Source organism: Callithrix jacchus, chromosome 4 (assembly GCF_049354715.1).
Source record: "Callithrix jacchus isolate 240 chromosome 4, calJac240_pri, whole genome shotgun sequence".
In the NCBI taxonomy this organism is placed as follows: Eukaryota; Metazoa; Chordata; class Mammalia; order Primates; family Cebidae; genus Callithrix; species Callithrix jacchus.
The window spans coordinates 151475093-151492112 of record NC_133505.1 but is presented as its reverse complement, the minus strand read 5'-3'; the positions used below and the strand labels follow the sequence as shown (position 1 = coordinate 151492112).

General features: G+C 39.3%; 1 protein-coding gene across 15 annotated transcripts in view; it reads right to left on the bottom strand.

The window, feature by feature from the left end:
- Positions 1 to 17020, bottom strand: part of UTRN (utrophin) — a 578097-nt gene that overhangs the window by 132602 nt on the left and 428475 nt on the right. The window lies entirely within an intron of this gene.

Here is a 17020-nt window from a genome sequence, read left to right as displayed (position 1 = left end):
GGCAAGAGCCTTTTCTTCCAGTCAATAAAAGGTAAGAATGAAAAAAATCTAGAAATACATAATAATCATCTTATGTAAAAATATGGACCTAAACAAAACAAAAAAGAAACACCAGCAATGCAGTTGACAAAGACTAATGGGCTACATTTTCTATATCCAGAAAATCTCATCATAGCCTTTATGAAATCTAAAGATTCAAGGAGGATTTAGCAGTAAATCAAGAATAGAGTGCTTGATTAAATAAGGCCATGAAGCATGTACATGCCAGCCGTCACTCTCCCCAAGTACTACTTAAGAAACCACTATTAATGATAATTTTCCTACTCGCATATAGAGGAGATAAGTCATAACATGGTAAACATACTGGAAAGAGCATTTGGGCTAACCAAAGTGTAGCTTAACCCTCACAAGTGGGAAGAATGAGAACAGCTGACAAGAACTAGTGAGAGATGGAGTGACAGGAATGCCATTTGTTGTGTGTTAGCATTGTAAATATTATTTGCCTTTTTTTTTTTTTTTTGAGATGGACTTTTGCTCTTGTTGCCCAAGCTGGAATGCAATGGCGTGATCTCAGCTCATTGTAATTTCTACCTCCCAGGTTAAAGTGATTCTCCAGCCCTAGCCTCCTGAGTAGCTGGGATTACAGGCATGCGCCACCATGCCCTGCTAATTTTTTGTGTTTTTAGTAGAGACAGGGTTTCTCCATGTTGGCCAGGCTGGTCTTGAATTCCTGACCTCAGGTGATCCACCGACCTTGGCCTCCCAAAGTGCTGGGATTACAAATGTCAGCCACTGGACCTGGCCTTGACTTTTAAACTATACAATTATCACTTCGATAAAAAGTTTAAAATAAAAGAACAAAGTCAACCAAAAAATCCCCAGTTAAGATATAGTGATGTAACACAATATGGGATAAAATAAAACTTTTTCTAAAATGCATAGGTACATTTGTATGTCCTTCCTAGATTTCATAAAACCAAAGACTGACAGTGAAGCAAGCACAAATCAACTGAATTTGCACAGCAATTATCACTGATGAGCATTAAATGACTATGTTGGTGGGTGTGGGGCGGGCGGGCGACAAACCTTCCATCATCTGCTATTTAACAAATGCAGCTTGTGAAGAAGTTGCAGGCTGCAACATTCCAGGAAATTAAAAAAAAAAAAGATTATATACATCTGGCATTTACAGTTCCGAATATATGGAAATAAAAAGAGATGCAAGAGAAATGGGAAAAATATATTTTTAATCCAAAAAAATAACATTTATACATCTTGAGCCAGTTCTTTTAACTAAGATTATTATGTTGTTAGAGCAAGAAGCTCTAGAGGAATAAAAATATCCCTAGCATTTACTTCCAAAATCACCTAAAAATATATAATAATAATAATAATATGAAAAATCATTTTAATTAAAAAATAGCAGTGAAAAACAGGTAATACAGTAGAATATATTTTTTTTAATTTTAGTGGTCAAGAGTATCTCCCAAACCAAAATCTAATCAGTAAATGTGGGAGCAGTAAAGATTCTCTTTTTTTGGGTGGGGGGGGGAGATGGAATCTCACTATGTTGCCCAAGCTGGAGTGCAGTGACGTGATCTTGGCTCACTGCAACCTCCACCTCCCAGGTTCAAGCGAATCTCCTGCCTCAGCCTCCCAAGTAGTTGGGATTACAGGTGCCCGCCCCTGTGCCCAGCTGATTTTTGTATTTTTAGTAGAGATGAGGTTTTAGCCATGGTTAGCCAGGCTGGTCTCAAATTATTAACCTTCAGTGATCCACCTGCCTCTGCCTCCCGAGTGCTGGGATTACAGGTATGAGCGCCATGCCCAACTGGGAGCAGTAACGATTCTTAAAATGCTGTGCAAGGGCTGTGCTAGATTTCTTCTTGAGGAAGGGGAAGTCTCAGGAATGTACAGATTTAATGCAAGCCACTGAAGAAAAGGTGCAGACCTTAGAACACCTCTTCATTCTGGTTTATCAAATAGGAGGAAGAATGCATATATGGTATTTAGAATTTAGCACAAAAGATCAACCAGAAAACACCAATAGGCAATAATGTGGAAGAAAATTAAAAACTGAAAGAAGATGGGACATAAAGGCATATGACTCAGAGAAGGAAGAGCAGATGCAGAACTGGCCCTCTGGAAATATAAAACTATCATGCGGCATGTATTTTACAGGCGAATCCAGAGCTTATGGTGGAGAAAGAAGACAATAGATCCATGCAACTTAGGTGTACAGTAATTTCTAACTAGGAATTCTAAACTATTAATAGTCCACAAAATGTGCATTGTGTAAGGGTATATGGAGGGAAGAGGGCAAAGGAGAGATCTGTCTTGGAACTTTTTTAGCTTTCAAAAATTGAAATGGAAATATATATATATCAATATATTTGTCTATATAAAGGACATTTTGGAAAACCAACTTATCAACTTCCTTTATGGATGGAATTTTATTAGTTCAACATGGAGGCTCTCACAATAAAGTAATCTCTGTGGCTGGCTGTTTGCTCTTCCTGGAAAGCTCTTTCCCTAGATTTAGCCATATCACAGATCCCCTCATCCTTTTTAAGGCTGTCTAGAAGGTGAAGCCCACCCACTGACCTTACTGAATGTAGCATTCCACCTTTCCCATTCTCATTACTCTGCTTAACTATCTTTGTATTTGCTAGACCTGTCACCTTCTACTAGGCAAGGTAGATGACATTCTGCATTTCTTGTTTAGTCTCTCTCAGATAAAACAGAAGCTCCATTAGACCAGGGACTTTTTCTGCTTTTGTTCAGCATGTGGTAAACAAAGCGCCCAGATCAATGCCATGTCTGGGACCTAGCAGAACCTTGGGGGATCTGTAACGCTTTCCGGGGGAGGTGGTGCCTACATTGAGTCCTGCAGAGAGAAAGGTACTTCCAGCAAAGGGACTAAACACTAGCAGAGAATGCAGGAGTGTCCCAGCATGTGCCCTCAGGGAACTACAAACACTTCAGTACTCAGACAGTGGTAGCAGCTGAAGCTGACAGTGTGGGCAGAGGTCAGGCCACAAAGACCACGGCAATGCCTGTTAAGCACAGAGACTCACTCAACCCAATAATGGGTTATGGGAAGCCACTGACAAGCTGGGGAGTACTGTCAGATTTTTATTTTTGTTTTTCATAAAATATCATTGTCATGTCTCCTGGATTCATTAAAAGCAAGTCTGAATCTTAGAAAGCATCTATTTTCCTTTTTAACCACATTAAACTCCAGTGCTTAAGAAAGGAAAAGAAAAGGAAAGGAAAGACGAGACATCCTCTCTGAGCAGCATGCTGGCTAGAGAATGCCTGGTGAACTCCCTTGATATGCCAACACAGCGAAGTACAGGAGGCAAGCCTGTGCAGGTGGGGACCAGGCCAAATAAGTACAAATTTGGGGCTCTGGCCCTAATGCCAACACACCACCCAAATATCCTCAAAGCAGCACACATGTAATAATTTCCATTCATATCCTAGTTTGTAAATTTAATTTTGTTATTCAATTTGTCCTATTTCAATTATGTTTAATTGTATGTCAGAAATAGGTTTAACTTTCAACAGCACTACACACATAATCATTTCTCCCTTTACCTCTCTCAATTAGACATAAAAGAAAACCTGCATTTCTCAACCACCTGGTGAACATTAATGATAAGATCATTAGACTCCAATGAGCTGTTTTGTACACAGAGCTACAAAGTGGCGTTTGGCTTTAAGTTCTAACATCACATGACTAATACATGGGCCACCTTAAAAGCATATAATATAATCTAATTGGAATTTTTCTGTTTTAATGAGTTTGTATTTTCATTCAAAACAGTTCTGTTCCATATAATAACAACTATTGGTGAGGATGTGAAGAACAGGAAGCTTGATGCTTGCTGGTGGAATGGTAAAATTGCAGCCGGTATTAGTCCTTTCTCATGCTGCTCATAAAAACATACCTGAAACCGGGTAAATTACAAAGGACGGAGGTTTAATGGACTCACAGTTCCACAAGGCTGGGGAGGCCTCACAATCATGGCAGAAGATGAAGGAGAGCATGGCAGGAGGAAAGAGAGCACGTGCTGGGGAACTCCCGTTTATAAAACCATCAGATCTCACGAGACTTATTCACTCTCTGGAGAACAGCACAGGAAAAACCCGCCCCCAAGATTCAGTTACCTCCCACTAGGTCCCTCCCATGACACCCAGGAATTATTACAATTCAAGGTGAGATCTGGGTAGGGACACAGAGTCAAACTATATCGCAGCCACTCCAGAAATCAGTTTGGCATGTCCTCAAAATGTTAAACACAGAGTTGCCACATGACCCAGCAATTCTTCACATAGATACACACTGAAGAAAAAGGAAAACGTTATGTCCACATAAACATTTGTACATGAAAGTTTGTAGTAGCCTTATTCATAATAGCCAAAAGATGGACACAACCCAAATATCCATCAACTGGTGAACGGATAAACAAAATGTTACCACATAACATGATGACATCTCGTTCAGTAATAAAAATGAATGAAATACTGATATATGCTATAACATGGAAGAATTTTAAAAACATGCTCAGTAAAAGAAGCTAGACATGAAAGCCCATAGTGTAAGATTCCATTGCCATGTGATGTCCTAAACAGGCAAGTCTATAGAGGCAGAAGGTAGAAGACCGGTTGCTTAGGGCTGGGGAACTTGGGGAGAAAGGGGAGGGACAGGAGTGACTGGTTATAAGTATGGGAGTTCTTTTTGGAATATAAAAAAATTATAAATCTAGACAGCAATAATGGTGCACAGTTCTGTGAAAACACTAAAAGCTCCTGAACTGCACATTTTAAATGGGTAAATTTTATGATATAGAAATACTATCTCAAGGTTATTACTGAAATAAAACAAAACAATAATTCTGTTCTTTATCCAAAACAAGTCTCTACATAATTTTGTTTGTTTGTTCGTGATGGAGTCTCGCTCTGTTGCCCAAGCTAGAGTGCACTGGCATGATCTTGGCTCGCTACAACCTCTGCCTCCCGGGCTCAAGCAATTCTCCTGCCTCAGCCTCCTGAGTAGCTGTGATCACCTGCATGCACCACCATGCCCAGCTATTTTTTTTTATTTTTTATTTTAGTAGGGACAGGGTTTCACCATGTTGCCCAGCATGGTTTCAAACTCCTAACCTCAGGCAATCTGCTCGCCTTGGCCTCCCAAAGTGCTGGGGTAACAGAAGGTAGTCTTTATCCGCAATGTATCTGCAAAGTAAGAGCTCATTCCTTATGTTCGGAACGTGCAATAATAAGATGGCTGCTTCCACCTCAGTGTTTCTAGAGCACTTCCTATTCCTCTAACACAGCTTGTGCTGTGTTCATGTGCATATATTGTGACCATACATCTGTCCCCACCATTAAATTGTGAGTTCTTCCATGGTAAGGTTCAGGTTTTAATCATTTCAGATCCTTTACTGTACCTCGTTAGACATATATAGAAAACACTCAATAAATGCTTGAGTATAATAAATTGAGAAAGAAATGCTTTCAGAATTAAATACTATGTATTTAATATTACAAAATATGGCAGAGTGAGATATAACAAGTCACCCAAATCTGTTCATCTTAAATTGAAATAATTATGGATTCCTGTTAGTTCTATATGTTTTAATTATCTACTTTGCAAATTACTGGTAATAATTTTTTGATGCAAAACTAAGTCTGTGCTATTAATAAGTATTTCAGTCTGCTGTTGATTTTTATTTTAGTAATAGCAAATTTCCTTCTAGATAAATAAGGAACTGACCTCACTGTCATGGATGGTATGGATTCACTCTGTCTTCCTAATTTTTGTCACATCTGAACCCCTGAGGTAACTCTTTAGGGCATGCTTTCAAAATTACTTCCAGTCATTAGAATCGAAGGGTGTATACATTATCACTATGGTGTATCAAACCTACATAAAACTTATAACTTAAAACAATGACAATTACTTTTCATGATTCCGTGGGTTGGCAATTTAACCTGTTCTTTGGCTGGTACCACCTGGGATTACTGGTGAGGCTACAGTCATCCTGTAGCTTGGATAAGGAGGGTGGGACAAAACAGCCTTATTCACATGTCTGGGAATTATCACCGCCTACTGTCGGGGGTACTTCAGTTTCCCTCTATGTCATCTCTAATTGCTCTCCAATATGGTACCTGCTAGTCACATATGGTATTTAGTATTTGAAATAAGACTAGTACAACTGAGGAACTGAATTTTAAATTTTATCTAATTGTGATTTAAATACAAATGGTTACATGTGTCTAAGGGTTCCTATGTTAGCAAAACTCTAGAGTTTGGGTATCACTCTGTCACATTCGATTGTTTGAAGCATGTAAAGAGGCCAGAGCAGTTTCAAGAGAATGGAAAACTGCACTTTATCTTTCGATGACAAAAGCAAAAATTTCCCTCTGCATAGGAGTGTGGACACAGGGAGGCATGATTCCTTATTATAAAAATCTACCACACAGAATAAGTGGGAGAGAGGTAACTGGGTTGAAGATGAGGTTTGGTAATATTTTGTGTAAGTAGTCAGGGAAGGCATCTGAAAGACAGTAATATTTGAAAAATGACTGGAAGGAAGTGAGGGAGCAAACCATGAGAATATCTGTCAAAAGAGCAATCTAGGCAGAGAAAGTGGAAAGTGCAAATGCTCTAAGGCAAATGTAGGCCTAGAAAAGACTGGCGCTGTCAGAACTGAGTGAGTGAAGAATGAAAAAAAAAGGGTTTTTGCTTATGTAAAAATGTTCCCTATCATGGTACTTAGGGAAAGAGTCCTTGTGATTGATGGGAGAGGTACCTAGCAACCACATATTTCTCTATGCAGCAGACATCGGGCTCCTTGCTGACTCGAGACTTGGCCATTAAACTAGAAGTGCTCTTACGTGATAACCTGTCACAAAGCTTACACATTTTGCATTCTCCAGGTTGAGCATTCCAAATCTGAAATATTCCAAAATCTGAAACTAGAGTGCTGAAATGATTCCACACCTGATACTCTTGCTTTCTGATAGTTCAAGTGTATACAAACTTTAGTGCATGAAATTATTTAAGTATTGTATGAAGTGACCTTCAGACTATGTGTATAGGTATATCTGAAACATAAATGAATCTCATGTTTACACTTGTGTCTCATTCAGGAGATATCTCAGTATGGATAAAAAATATTCCAAGATCCCAAAAACTCTGAATTTGGAAACACTTCTGATCCCAAGCATTTTACACAGAGGATACTCAGCCTGTAGTAGGTATGTGAAAAGATCTTCAATTCCCCTCCCAGGCAAACTGTATAAAGTGGAGTTTTGGCCTCCAAGCAGTAGACCAGCATCAGTTGGAACACATGGGAAGACTCAAAATAATTTCAAAAAGGAAAACTGAGGCTGGCTGTGGTGGCTCATATCTGTAATCCCAGAACTTTTGGAAGGCCAAGGCAGGAGAACTGCTTGAGGCCAGAAATTTGACACTAGCCCAAGCAACATAGCTGGATCCCATCTCAATAATAACAAAATTAGCCAAGCATGGTGGCACGTACATATAGTCTCAGCTACTTAGGAGGCTGAGGCAGGACTGCTTGGCTCCTGGAGTTTGAGGCTAAAGTGAGCTGTGATGGTGCCACTGCATTCCAGCCTGGGCAACAGAGCAAGACCCTGTCTCAAAACAACAACAACAACAAAAGAATACCAAAATTGTGTTTTACAAGTTACATGCTCTGAGATGTTTAATAGAAGGGGATATAATCCCAAATACCTTAAGAGTCAAAAATAACAACTGGAGAGCACAATGATTATCTTGTGTCCAAAAGAAAACACTCAAATGTTCTCCCATCCTTCAGAGGCACTAAAGTGTGTAATATAATTTCCAACAAAGATTTCCACCAGAATAAAAATTCTGAAGTACAAATATATACAATATATAAAATATATGCTAGACATAAGACAACAATCAGCTATGAACCCAATCTTGAAGAAACTTATGGTCTAACGGGGAAGAGAGAAAAATGCTAGCTCAGAACGTGATTAAGCACCACAAATCCACAAACCTTTGAAAGAGGTATAGATGGGGTACCGAGGAGCCTCATATGCATAAACACACAGAAGAGGGAGAGAGGTCAACCTTCTCAAATACATGTGAACTGTGGGTTGAAAAAAAATTGTAACTAGCTTAAAGGTAATAAGGTGGAAAGCAATTCAAGAATACAAACAGAATAAACACATTTAAGGTAATGTAGTCTCTCATGGTTTTTCCCATTGTGTACCTTCCACATACTGATTTAAACTAAATGAAGCCCTGAAATGGCAGATTAATGAAAACCTGATTGTAAATATCAGAATGTAGCTACTAAAAGTCACAACGTTTCTATTCTCAGCAGAATTTCTAAGAGCCAGAATTCACTTTATGGAAGACAGCCTTCCTCTTGTCCCACCTCTCTGACTCCTTCAAACTCAGGGTGCTGTTTGGATGCTATGGGTGCGCCTCTGAGCACCAGGCAGCTGAATAAATTGCTGCTTATTCAATTTTAAATGCCTATAGAGAGATTCCCAATTATCCTCCTTTAATGGTCTGGGAACATTTCTCCCCACCGCTATAACTTAGGGGGAAGGACAAGAGATTAAGGGATAAGAAGGTATAAAGAAGTGATTGGCGTGGCTTAGGGCAGAAATACTCAGAAGTCAATCCACTGCTCTTCATTTCCATCATGAGAATGGCATCAGCTCACCATAATGGCTGGGTTGCTGACATCACTGACCATCCTGGGACAGGATCCTGCAAGTCTCTTAATAAGAAGACAGGGTCTAAGAGAATTGGTGGGAAGAGGGGAATCCCTGCTATCCCTTCTGTCCTAAACTAGCCCTTGTTCATACGGACTGAGCTAAGAACAGATAAAATGCAAACATGGGTGTGTATAAATCCTGGGGTCACCCCTCTTCTTTAAATAGCAACTGTTTCCTACCCTTTCTTCAATCTAAAACCATCATCCAAATTGTCCATATATCAAGCATCACAGTTTGCTAACATGCACTTTTCTTAAAATTTTCTAGATTATAAAATTTAAATGATGATAAATCAGATCCTGCCTTCTGTTTAAAACCCTCCTATGGCTTCCTGTTGCACTTAGAATAAATTCTAAACTTCCTTTCAAGGTCGGGACCCTCCCTGCTCTCTGATCTCATCTCCTAATACACTCTAATTTCTAGCTTCAAAGTCCTTATTTCTGTTCCTAGAACATGCTGAGCTATTTCCTCCTCATGGCCTTTGCAGCGCAGAAGGCTTTTGCTTCAAATTCTCAATAGCTGTGCTCCTTCTCATTAGATTTCAGCACTCAGTACATCCTTTGGATTAATGAATGAAGAAATGAGTAAACTGCCTTGAAAGAAAATGTGGAACCCCAGGAGGCCATTGTTAGAAGGGGATCAAGGAAGGAAAACTCCTGAAAAATGGGAGCATCTCATAAAAGGCAGGTCTGTGGAAGAAAGCAATGCAGATCAACTCCACAGCAGGCAAGGGAAGTAGTCATTCCCTTCCAGCCCACAAAAATGTTATTATCTCAAGACAACATCTGTGTTGTTTTGCTTTCTTAACAATCTCATTGATTGTCACTGGTGAAAGTCAAAGAAATCCAAAGGGTTCACCCATTTTGACCCTTTAGGGACCTGGCTCCAATACCACCTGCGCACCAGCATGAGCCGCAATGCCCCCTCGTGGTGATCCAGAATTCACCACACTCCCTCACAGTGACCTCTTTGCAAACCTGACTCTGGTGCCAGACTGAGCCCTCACGGAAGGCTGAAATTTGTGCCCCAGCAGGTATAATGGAAAGCCAATGAATTTTTGTATAAATGAATGAGGAGATGTTAAAAATACTGTTCGGTAGTAAAGTAAAACCAGATAAAGATTTGCAGCCAAGGCCTTGGGTACAGTCCACTCCACACCACACAGGCACACCCTTACCCACCCTGCGCCCATGAGCCCTTACTTGGGTTTGTCCCTTAAATTCTCTGCATTTTAATCATATCTCTCATTTTACTAATGTCACTGGTGAGACAGTGAATGAAAAGATATTTTGAAACTCTTCAGTGCTGTAGAATAAAAAATTGCTTTATTTTAAAGAGACAGGGTCTCAGTCTGTTGCTCAGGCTGGTGCACCATCATAGCTCACTGCAGCCTTGAACTCCTGGGCTCAAGCTATCCTTCTGCCTCAGCCTCTTAAGTAGCTAAACTATAGTTGCATTCCACCACAACAGGCTTATTAAAAAAATTTTTTTGTAGGGACAGGGTCTTGCTCTGTTGACCAGGCTAGTCTTGAACTCCTAGCCTCAAGTAATCCTCCTGCCTCTTCCTCCCAAAGCACTGGGATTACAGGTGTGAGCATCACATCTAGTCCATTACTATTAAAATGATGCTAATCTAAAATTCTACCATCTTTCTCAGCTCTTCTCTCAGATGGAATTTCTTTCTAAAACTTCTGTTCACGGTTGCTTGTAGAAGAAGATTCTAGCCATTTTACCTAGAGCTTTGGTTGACCAATGCAGAACGAAGCCCTCCATTTGCAGAAACATTCAGAAGTAGATGACTTAACTCTCCTAAGGGATAAATTATTTAATTATCAAAAAAATGAAATTATTTGATTCTCCAAGATGAAGCCAAAATGTTTCATAAGCAGAAAACTATTGTAAAACTCTTACATCACTCAGATTCTTAGAAAGCAAAGAAATAAATGTAGTGGTTTTTTGTGAACCAATTTGTTCCAGCGTAATACATCAAAACAATGCTCTAAGGAGGTATAAATGGTCAGCTAGATGACTTCACACATGCTAATTTGAGATAAATATAAATTTCTTCAACGAATGTGTTTAACAAACCATGGACAGTTTTTTTCCTATCCTTCTGGTCATGACTAAAACAAACGTCAAACCAGTTCTCCTCTTCCTCCTCTTTGGGAAAGAACCTTGAGTCAGGTGTCTGATATTCCAAAATTGCTTTCTAAATTTCTATACATCTATGAAGTACTAGTATTTTAATGCTAACAATACAAGGATCACAAATACAGAACAAAAATGAGAAATCACAGGCCAGGGTATGGTAAAGCTTCACTTTCACACATTGCTGGAGGCAAAAAAAATTGGTTTAATCATTTGGGAAAGTAGGCTGGCAATATATCAAAAATCATTACTATGGTCATATTGTGTGAAACAAGAATTCCACCTTTGGGAATATATCCTAAGAAAATGATCCAAAAAAGCTATAAACATAGAGTTTTCATTATAACATGATTTATGATTTTTAAAAAATTGAAAGAAACTTAATTCTCCAACACCTGGAATACATTTAGGTTCTATGATACAGCCACACTAGAGACCATTATGCAACCTTGAAAAATTACTGTGGTAATGACCATATAGCAACGTGGAGAAATAGGCATGACAGGTATCTAAGTGAAAAGACGAGATAAAAACTCTGCACCCAAGTAAAACTAGGCAAAAGGTGAATATTCAGAAAGAAATGATGCAAAATGAAAAGGGCTGTTATGGTGATAAAATTATAGCCCATGTTTTTATTCTTTATTTTATAAACTCTGTAATATGTTATTATTTTCACAATTAAAAAATTTGCTTTTAAGAAAGGAATGTCCACTAGAATTGAGCTCATTTAGCATTGAATAAATTACTGCTTTCAAATAACAGCATTATTAAGAATTACAAATGTGCTTTAGAAGCCTGTTTTTATATCTGTAATGATCACGAAACTTTCCCTTTATATTTCCCTTCAATGACCTGCGGCTAGATTGATTTATAAAATATAATGCATGACAACATAGTCACTGAATGAGAGACTCTCTCTCTCTATATATATATATATATTATTTTTAGATGGAGTCTCGCTCTGTCGCCCAGGCTGAAGTGCGGTGGCACAATCTTGACTCACTATAACCTCTGCCTCCCAGGTTCAAGTGATTTTCCTGCCTCAGCCTCCTGAGTAGCTAGGATTGCAGGCACACACCACCATACCCTGCCAATTTTCATATTTTTAGTAGAGACAGGGTTTCACCATGTTGGTCAGGCCGGTCTCGAACTCCTACCTCATAATCCACCTACCTTGGCCTCCCAAAGTGCTGGGATTACAGGCATGAGCCACCGCACCCGGCCAAGAGAGACTCCATATGTTTAAGCCACTCACTGCATTTAAGAATCTCAACTTGACTCCCTTTCAAAGGTATCAAATGTCTATGCTATTGAGAAGCACAAACACTGGAAGAATCTGGCAATATCCAGCACATACTGCTAAAACAATAAGCTATATTTTCAAAGCTATCTCAACAATTAAAGAGAGGCCAATTCATTTTCCCTTATATAAAAATCTTTTCCATTCTTGAGTTGAACAATTCAGGCAGTATTAAGGCCAAGAAAAGACAACCTCTGAACAGACTACAATCTCAAGGCATAAAGTATCATTGTATTATTTAATTTGTTTACATTTCAAATATATCATGTAACTGAAATGATTTCTCGCTCTTGAGAAAAGATGATTGCTGACATTTCTATGTCAGCTATTACCTTTATTAAAGATTTGGCTATTTAAACTAGGAATATTTTCAAAATGTAATATTCCTTAGAACACGAATGAAAAAGAATTATTGTGAGATAAAGAGACAAAAGGAACATTCACACCAAAGGACATGCTCCTTTGGGAGTAGTTCTTTCAGTCAACGTTCAACTTTTATCGAGCGTCCAGAGTACCCAGCATAAACAAAAAGACATAGAAAGTAGATCGTTACATTAGATTCCAATAAATGCTACCAAAAAAGAAAGAAGCAGAAAAGGGTGAGAAAGAGAGAAGGGGTGCTCAGAAGGAGCTGAAATTCAAGTGAAGAAGTCTGAGTAAAGAAGGGGCATTCTCAGCACAGCAGACGGCCTGGCACTGTGACTGACAGCTCAGCAAGGGACCGATGTGGCCAAAGTCAGTGTGTAAGAGAAAAAACAGCAGGAGAGGAAATGAACGAGGTGTGAGGAGCAGGTAGGTCAGTTCAGGTAGGGCCTTGCAGACCATTCCGAGAACTGTGGCTTTCCCTCTCAATAAGTCAGGAAGCTCCTACAGAGTTTAATTTATTCTAATAGGAACATTCAGGTTGCTGGGATGAGAATTCCAGAGACAGAGGAGTGTGAGAGGTGGTAGATTCAGATTCTGTATTTTGAACAGAGAACCAATAAGATTTTCTAACAGATTGAAACTGGGAGAAAGACAGGAATGAAGGTGATTATTATTTGTTCTCTAAGCAGCTGAAATAGGATTGCTACCAACTGGGATGTGGTATGCCGGGTAGAATATGTTATAGGAGCCAATTCAGTAACTCAGTTTGGTCATATTAAGTGTGAGGTGTTTATTACACACTTAAGTAGAGATGACATGTAAACGGATATATATTTTGGGAGTGCTTGGCATATAGATGGCATTTTTAAAACCAAGAAGGAGTGAATATAGAGAAAGTGACATGGCTTGACACCTGGCACCTCCCAATTTTAGGAGACAAGGGAGAGAAGGAAGAAACAGGAAGGGAAACTGCAAAACAGCTACCAGTGAGGTAAGAAAAGCATCGGGAGAGTGCAGTGTTCTAGAAGTCATGTAGAGTGCGAGGAACAGTTAATAAGTCAATAGGAAAGGTTAGGTCTTGGAATGAACCAGTACTCAAAGCTCAGCCAACACTAACAAGATACAGCAAGGTACAACAAGGGGCATGTAACTCAGAGTGGGGCTCTGGATGGCTTCCTTACCTAAGGAGATGGAAACATGCTTGAAGCAAGTTTTAAGAGGCATTCAACATTTTACATGTGTCAGAACATAGACGTTAATGTTCTTCGCAATGCAAGCAGGCCTGGCTATGCAATTAGGGACCTCAGTGTGACAGGGCCCCTTGTCCAAATACCACTAAGAATCTCAAGATGGCAGCAGAATAACATTAAGCCAAGTGCAGAAACCTTGTAAGAGCATCGTCCTGTGTGTGACTGCATGGGACACCCAGAAGCTGGCCCTAAATGCAAGGCAGCTGGACTATAACAAATAGAGGTATTGCTGCTACAGCAGGCTTCTTCAGCTTTTGGTTTCAAAAAAGCAGTTAACTGCTTACTGGAGAATATAAGCAGAAAAAAATAAATGATTCAAACACGATACAAATCTGCTAGAATGTAATTTACTTGTTGCCCAACTTGCTTTCAAAGCTAAATCAGCCTGTATGGATCTGAAGTCATTACAGAATGACAGCAAAAAAGGGCAGAGCACTCATTAAATTTGACAACACTAATAAAACTACATGAAAAAAAGAAAACAGGCTTACTTTCTATTGGTATGCAGACAAAATAAAAAACAAAATCTCTTGCCTAGTGCTTTTAAAAGTTTTGGTTAACATCCCTCAATGAACAGTTAATATACAAAATTCATTCTGGTTCTACCCCACTAACATCAAAAATAATGCCTGAATCAGAATACAAAATATCAATGATAAAAATGAGACAGAAATTCTTTTGCTTCTCTTAGTAATAAAATAATATCCTTCCCTGTACTTTTTTTTTTTTTTTTTTTTTTTAAAGACGGAGTTTCTTTCTTGTTGCCCAAGCTGGAGTGCAATGGCACAATCTTGGCTCACTGCAACCTCCGCCTCACAGGTTCAAGTGATTCTCCTGCCTCAACCTCCCGAGGAGCTGGGATTACAGGTATACATCACCATGCCTGGCTAATTTTCTTTTTCTATCTTTTTAGCAGAGATGAGATTTCACCATGTTGGTAAGGTTGGTCTTGAACTCCTGAACTCAGGTGATCCATCTGCCTTGGCCTCTCAAAATGCTAGGATTATAGGAATGAGTCACAGCGCCCAGCCCCCTGCAGTCTTTAAAATACATGCACACATAAACGTATTCCTTCATCCAGCTAATATATGCAATACAGGTCGAGAATCTCTAATCCAAATTCTAAAATACACTGAAATCCAAACATTTCTGAGTGTCAACATGGTACGCAAAGGAAATGCTCATAGGAGTATTTTGGATTTCAGATTTTCTGATTAGGGTTGCTTGCCTGGTAAGTATAATGCAAATATTTCAAATATGAAAAAATCTGAAATCCAAATACTTTTGGTCCCAAATATTTCAGCTAAGGGATCCTTAATCAGTATCTATTCTAATGTGATACTGTATTAGGTGCTGAACTTGTATTTTCTTCTTTCAGCCTTATTCTAAGTATCAACACAAAAGGAGGTAAGCAGAATCCCTTGTTCTACTGCAGACTCCAAAACATGCCATTGCTAATTTGGAGAATTTTTTTCCCTAAGCCATTTTGATAACACTCTTAAGTGATTTCATATTTATTCCAAGGTGTCTTTCCTCTTGTTCTGTGGAGCCTTTCCCAATCTTCCCAAGCACAAATAATCGTGATTTGGGTCTCCTTGGCTGTGTGTCCATGCCTCTATTACAGCACTTTTGATATCCACTGTAGTTACTTGTTTTCAAGCCTGTATCACTGCTAGAGAGTGAAGTGAGCTCCATAGCAGGAAAAATAGTCTTACAAACTCATGCGTGCTTGACACCTAGCAAAGTATGTGGCAAACATCAGGTACAGTACAGAAGTTTCAACCTGAGTGAATATGTGAACTGCTAGATAAAATAGTCTGTTGGCTAAATATGTGCAGAGGCAGTAAAAGAATTGTTTTGTGAAAGGATTCACTGGTTTTACAGACCTCTGTTTCTTGCCTACATTTGTTGTCCACTGTTAATTTTACCACCAGAGAGTGACACCTATTTGTCTGTCTCACCTCTCCCTCTAAACATGGATATTCTATGGCCCTTTGGGACAAGGTTGCAATATTGCATATTATGATTAGGAGACAAGTCCAGATTCAGACAACTCAATGGGGTGTGGCAGGTAGGTGCAGGCTCACAGAGAAAACTGCTGCTTCAGGCCTGCACACAAGTAACACCTTCCCTAACAGGCCTTAGGGAGCTGTGCATTTAGTAAGGAGGAAGTGAACACAGATTGGCAAAGGTTGGAGGGGAACTTGGAAATTATTATTATTTTTTTATTATTATCATTATTTTGAGACAGAGTCTCACTCTGTCACCAGGTGCCAGGCTGAAGTGCAGTGGTGCGACCTTGGCTCACTGCAACGTCCGCCTCCCAGGTTCAAGCAATTCTCCTGCCTCAGCCTCCTGAGTAGCTGGGACTACAGGCGTGTACCACCATGCCCAGCTAATTTTTTTGTATTTTTAGTAGAGAAGGGGTTTCACCATGTTGGCCAGGATGGTCTCGATCTCTTGACCTCGTGATCCTCCCGCCTCAGCCTCCCAAAGTGCTGGGATTACAGGCGTGAGCCACCCTATTACTTTTTTAATATTAGAAAAAGACTAGTTTCCCACTGCAGGCAACCTTCTAACACAGCAAGACCTCAAAATTACAGAATTGCAGGCAGAGCCTCTGATTACTTTAGAAGGGAAAAAAAATTCTACCACACCTACATGTAGATGCGCACGTGCGCACACGCACGTGCGCACACACACAGAAAGCCTAAATTTAATGGTAGGGTATTGTTGTTTTAAAGACGATGTTAGAATTTGTTATTTTAATGAATAAGTTTGCTAATGTTCCTTGGCAATTCAGCTTAAGGCCAGAATGTCCTGACTCTCATGTAATAAAGCTTGAATATAGGAATTAAACTGGGTTAAGCAAAGGACAGAGTAGCCCTGAGGGAAAGAACACACAAACAATAAATTATACCTGAATCATGCACTTTCAATTATTCTAGATTTGCTTTCTAAAATCAAATATGCATTCTATTGGAGAAAGGGGATTAGAACTCTAATAATTGCCCCTAGATAACTTAATATTTACATTGTTAGGAAAATGAAGTGCCATTTGAACAATAAAATCTGCATCTGCAATTTTATCCAGTCTTAAGAGTATCTGACTAGAGTAAATCCATAACATTACAAACGTTATATACATTGTAGGTACATTATA